Source organism: Helianthus annuus, chromosome 9 (genome assembly GCF_002127325.2).
Source record: "Helianthus annuus cultivar XRQ/B chromosome 9, HanXRQr2.0-SUNRISE, whole genome shotgun sequence".
NCBI classification, from domain to species: domain Eukaryota; kingdom Viridiplantae; phylum Streptophyta; class Magnoliopsida; order Asterales; family Asteraceae; genus Helianthus; species Helianthus annuus.
Genome location: NC_035441.2, coordinates 140526681 through 140532698, shown reverse-complemented (window position 1 = coordinate 140532698; position 6018 = coordinate 140526681). Strand labels below are relative to the sequence as shown.

The 6018-nt window shown below is 36.6% G+C and overlaps 1 long non-coding RNA gene across 1 annotated transcript; it reads left to right on the top strand.

Moving 5' to 3' along the window:
• Positions 1-947: 947 nt before the first annotated feature.
• LOC118482135 lies at positions 948-3840 on the top strand. Its single transcript, XR_004867404.1, has 2 exons — positions 948-1106; positions 2469-3840. It is a non-coding gene; the product is annotated as an uncharacterized LOC118482135 (long non-coding RNA).
• Positions 3841-6018: the final 2178 nt, after the last annotated feature.

Here is a 6018-nt window from a genome sequence, read left to right as displayed (position 1 = left end):
TAATTTCTTTAATCCCCTGTCGTCTGTGGAACTTGAATCCAAGACCTTTCCCTTCCTAACCTAGGTCTTTTTAAAGGTTTTGTCTTTGTCAATGCACCACCACTCTATTAGTTCTTTCTTGTTCTTTTCTTCCTCAATTCTAGGGAATCATAACCAATACCTATTTTCTCACAAATATTGTGCAACCTTTTCCCTTTTTTTTTCCTGATATTTGCAACCTTTTCACCTAAACCAAGTGTGCTCGTTCCACTTATATTCATTCGTTCATCAACATGTGACATCTGTCTTCAAACGTAGAAGGGTTAATAACTTGATAGTTGATGTACACATTGTCACATTCAATGTCATTTTATGGGTATGTCTGGCATAAAGCTTTTAGAGGCTTTTAAAAGCTTCTAACTTTTAAACTTTAAAAAAAACTTATACTTAATAAAAAATTTTGTTTGTTTGAAGGAGTTTGAAGCTTTTAGGTTAGGAGCTTGAAGCTTTTGGTTGAACACTCCTACTAGTAGCGTTTGGAAGGAGCTACAAGCTTTTAGGGAAAAAAATGACTATTTTAACATCTGAAGATAATAAACTTTTTAATGCACAAACCTTTTAAATTTTTAGTTATGTTCATTTTGGTCATTTTATTAAAAGCTCCAGCTACTCTACCAAACACCAAATATATCTAAATAGCTACAGCTATTATGTAACACCCCAAAAATAAAAGACACAATAAATAATAATAAACTTAATGTGATTAAAGAATATATAGTAATATGGTACCTAAATGTGGGATTCTAAAGAATATGTAGTAATATGGTACCTAAATGTGGGATTCTAAAGAATATGTAGTAATATGGTACCTAAATGTGGGATTCTAAGTTAAGATTTACAAGTTAAGAAACTTAAGGGGGGAAACATGGTAAATGCCAAACTATTAGGTTAATAGTGAGAAAATCACACAACCCATTTCTGGGCGTGTGTGTGTGTGTGTACGAGCAGAGGAGAAGAAAGGAAGGGGGAGCCCTTCTCAAACCCTAAGCAACGAATTGGAAGGATTCTGGCCGAAATCGAACCTGCATGAACCTTAATAGTGATAATCTAAGCAAGATGTAACCAAGGTATGTCTCGATTCTCAGTTTTGGAGAACAACCGTGAAGTGGGTTTTGATGAATGTATGAATTCGATCAAAAATTGGCATGCATACTTGCTAATGTTATCATGTTTAAATCGAATCATGGCTGAATTTTAGTAATCTTATGGATTTAGAAGGAAACCATGTTTATGAGTATGAGAAAAACTATGATGAACATGTGTTTAGTGATGATTTTGATTATGTCGATGCATGTGTTATGTATTAGGTTTTGATAGTAAAATGATGTAGGTGACAATATGATTTTGTTTGAATGTGATGGTTCATGAGATGAATTTGGGAAGAACATGCTTAAACCACTTGTACACTATGCTTGGAAAGTAGATCGCACACTAAGTGTTCGATGAAATGCCTAGTATAGGTTAGTATGTGTTATCACTTGTATGGAATGTTAATTAAATAGTAATGAAGGTGATTATGTATTATAAGTATGAAAAGTGCTTAGTTATGATGTTGTGTACAAAATGGCATGCTACGTGTATCGAGTAACAAAGCTGATTAGAATTAAAATCTGTTGCGCAACGATTTTGCAAAAATCATATAAAATCATAGGAAGGACCTGTGAGGTCGAGCCTTACATGCTCAAAAAGCTATTTAAACATATTTCGTTTTGTGTTTGAACATGTTTGTTGAATTCGGATGTTAAATAGGCCAAAACAGTGCCCAAAGTCGGCAATACTGTTTTGACAGCAAGCTGTTTGGAAGCATTTCAGCTTCTGTGCTGATTTTGTAAAAATCATATAAAATCATAGGAGCGTCCGATTTTTACGATCTTTATATGCTTAGAAATGTCTCTGAGTGTAGATCATTTCATATTTGAACATGAAGAACTGAATCAGAAGATAAATGGGTTAAAATGTGTCGTGAACAGCTGCTGCGCAGAAAGTTGCTGCACGTTTTTAGTATAAATAATAAGTAAAAATAGTTGTATTGTTATGCACACTTGTATGAATCATGAACTACTGATTTTAATAAATTATTAGTAAGTTATTTGATTGTTTTAAGTGTCTAAAACACTTACCAACTAGTTTATGCATATGATTGCACCAACGGGTCGAAACAAGTTGCCTAACTTAGAAAATGTTATCATTCTAAGTATGGAATTTTGAAAGAATAATGAACATGATGTAAATACATAATTATGCATGCTAGAAGCTCATGTATGACTTTTGTGATGATGGAATGATAAATTGTTAAATTGATTAGCATTGTAGTATTATGATACATGTTGAACTCGTTAAGCGATTGACACGTGAATAGAAGTGTGATTAGTGATGCGTATGATTACGTATACTAACTATTGAATGGATGTAATGGAATGAGATAATAGGAACGTGTCAAGGAGAGCTCAAGCATAGGAGGATAACGGGTCAAGATAAGGCAAGGTGACAAATACACTTATTGGAGTACTCAAGGTAAGTGATTTCCGTAGTCACTTCTTAGTTTGTTTAAGTAATACAATGCTTTATTTAATTAGACATGATGTTTGATGTCAATTATGCGTTGAAGTCTTTCATTGTGCATAATGGGAATAAAGTTGATTAAGACGCCCTTGATGGGTATATTGGGCGAACAATCTTAAAGTAGACTATAAGGAAGCTATTCGACTAGTGTAATGGTTATGGTCTAGTGTGAAAATGTGGAGTATGGTTTTGTATGTCATAAACCATTTAATGCATAACTAACCATAACGGGTCGAAAATAAGCATTTGAGCGATAATGGGTTAAGAGGATACAAGACATCCGAGAATTTAATCTTTTATGATAGATGTCAACAAAATTATTAAGTTCATATGAGATTGAGGTCAAATAATCAGATTATGTTGATGTACGCTCGAACGGGTCAAATAGTTAGAAAATGATTATAAGTCGAATGCATGTAAGTTAAGAATTTCCTTAATCCGGATGTAGGATTTTAAGTTCATATGAAAGAATGTGAATGTACAAGCATGTAGGAAGAAACGGGAGGTTAAACGGGTAAACGGTTTAAAAGTTATGCAAGTTTTAGTGCATTCGAACGACGAAAGCAGCACAGCAGAAAAATGGCAAAAGCAGAGGCCGTCGCCGACGCCCCTATGGGCCGTCGCCGACGCCTCGTGCTTTTTCAGTTTGCTCCGACGTCCTATTTTCCTGTCTACGGGGTTTTTAAGCTACGGGAAAAACTAAAAGCCGTCGCCGACGGCCTCCCAATGTTTAGAATGCTGAAATTTGTTAACTAAGTTGTTTAATGTATCGTAAGCTTCAGTATATCAACCGTGGTCTATGGTAAGCCTTCTAAACCAAATTTTGGGTGTTCTCTTGATGTTTTTGGGTTCTAAACCCAAGAATAAGCACCGTATAAATAATGTACGAACACGATAAGTGTATACGAACAAGTTAAACAAGAATTGGATGTAAGTAAAATATGCGTAGACACGAATATGTAAGCACGCAAGTACGTATGCAGGTATGCTTGGTTTCAATATGTTTGGGTAAGGATCTCACTAACAATGTGCTTGAGATTGGTAGGTAATGCAGGAATGAGAACGACGGATTCTCGTGGAATGGAAGCTGAACTCGGAACGAGAGAATCCAAGAGGATAGTCGGATAAATCAAAGTTTACTTTGTCGAATTTTATACTATTTAATTATATGTGAATTTGTGATGTGCGTGAAGTGTGTTATATTTTTAGATATATATTTAAGCCCTTTTTACACTTTTAGCCAAGTTTTAAATTTATAAAACACGATATTTACTAACACTAAACACACATATGGGCAAGTGCACCCATCGTGGACGTAGTATAGTGTTGGTAAGATACCGAGGTCGTCCAAGGACACAAGAGCTTTTAATACCGGTTTATCCTCAACGTCTAATCAAATCAAAAAGTTAGAAAAATGTTTTAAACTAAGAAAAATAAAAACTAACTAAATGCTGAAAAAGAAAATAAAATAAAAACAGATAGACAAGATGAATCACTTGGATCCGACACGTGTATTAGTATAACCTTTGATTATTTTCGCACTTTTGCACTTGTTTAAGAGATTATCTTAGTTATTGTAGTAGGCCCCTCTTTTGAAGGTGACGTTACCCTCAACCCAGTAGTTTGAGTCAGCAAGGATACAATCCTAAAGGGTCGGATTATTGAAAGATAATGAATTAAGTTATTAATGCAAATTATGGTAGGCCCCGCTTTTGGCGGTGACGTTACCCTCGGCTAAGTAGTCTGAGTCAGCAGGGATACAGTCCTAAATAGCCGGGTTATAGTATTAATAGTAGTTAGCTTATGAGGGGGTCAAAGAGTTTGGATCCCCGCCATCCAATACCTATGGGCATTGAAGGAGATCCTACTAAATTTGACCCAGGTCCCAAGCAGGACCTCTAAACGCTGAACAAGGGCAAGACCTTTACCAAACCGTTCCCTTAACCCCCGACCAGGTAGCCAACATACCTCCATATAGACCGTGGAGATATGAATGGTGAAAATCTTTTATTTTATATAGACAGTAAAATAATGCCAAGACACCACGGACAAACGATAAGGAAAGATCACCTTCAACATAAGTAACTAGTTATTAAAGTCATTAATACAAAACCAAATAAAAAGTGCAAAAGATTAAAAATAAAAAGTATTATACTAAACACTTGTCTTCACCAAGTGATGTAAGAGACTTAGGCAAACATGGCCTTGATTGTCAAGAACTCTTACGATCAATCTTGGATCCCGAGACGACTCACACACTCTATGATGGACAATGGATGATGGTGGTGGATGATGGTGTTATGGTGGTGGTGGGTGGTGGATGAAGTGTGAGAGAGGTGGTGTGCCAAGGGATGAGAGAGAATGAAACCAAGCTCCTCTATTTATAGGCTGAACAGAACGCTGGACACGGCCCCGTGTTCGCTGAACACGGCCCCGTGCCCGTCTGACATTCTCTCTCTTCATTAATTGTAATTGCGAATTACAATTAATGCGCCTGCTGTACTTTCAACACGCCCCCGTGTCCGCTGGGCACGGCCCCGTGGTGAGCAATGGAAGCTTCTACTGGTTTGTCTTTTCTGCTGCTTCCTGGGCACGCCCCCGTGTTCACTGGACACGGGGCGTGTTCAGGCTCTGTTTCTCTTCTCTTTGTCTTGGGAGGTGCCGTTGAGGGTCCGGGCAGTTCACTTTTGTCCCTTTTCTTGTATTTATGGTAGAATTAGTGGTCTTTTTGCTTCTTTTGTGATTTTGAGCTCATTTCATCCTGAAAATACAAAAAGGAAGACAAAAACACTCTTTGTCCAACATTAGTACTTAAAAAGGGTTAGTTTTATGCCTTAATTGATGTGTTTTATATGTTGCATTTTACACACATCAAATACCCCCACACTTGAACTTTTGCTTGTCCTCAAGCAAAACTCTTTTTAATGTGGCTTACACTCCCAAATGGAATAGGTAGAAGAGAAGTTTTTCAACTTGTCCTAGAGTGTCGGGAATCCAAGGTTTAGATAGGTTCTATTTTTATTTTATTTACAATCTTATTCGTCATGGTTTATTTTGAACTTTTCATAAGATAAACTACTTAATTTGGCATAGCATGCCTTATTAAAATTCCATTTATATACAAGTTCACATACCTCACGGGAGATCACTCAATCACTCGGCCGAAGGTGTATATTTAAGTGAATCGCTCGAGAGCGGCACGGATTTACATTCTCCATATGCTTGCCAAGCGATCAATCCTCCTCCTTTTTAACTTTTACCTTTGTAAATATCAAGAGGTCTTTTTGGGGTGAAGGCTTGGGTTTAAAGGTGGGTGGTTGGTTAGTGGTTAGTAAAAAGGGCGAAAATCGTAACAAGTGTCGGTTTTTCGTGAAATACCTTATTTTTGGTGACATTTATTTTTGAAGTATTTCTCCA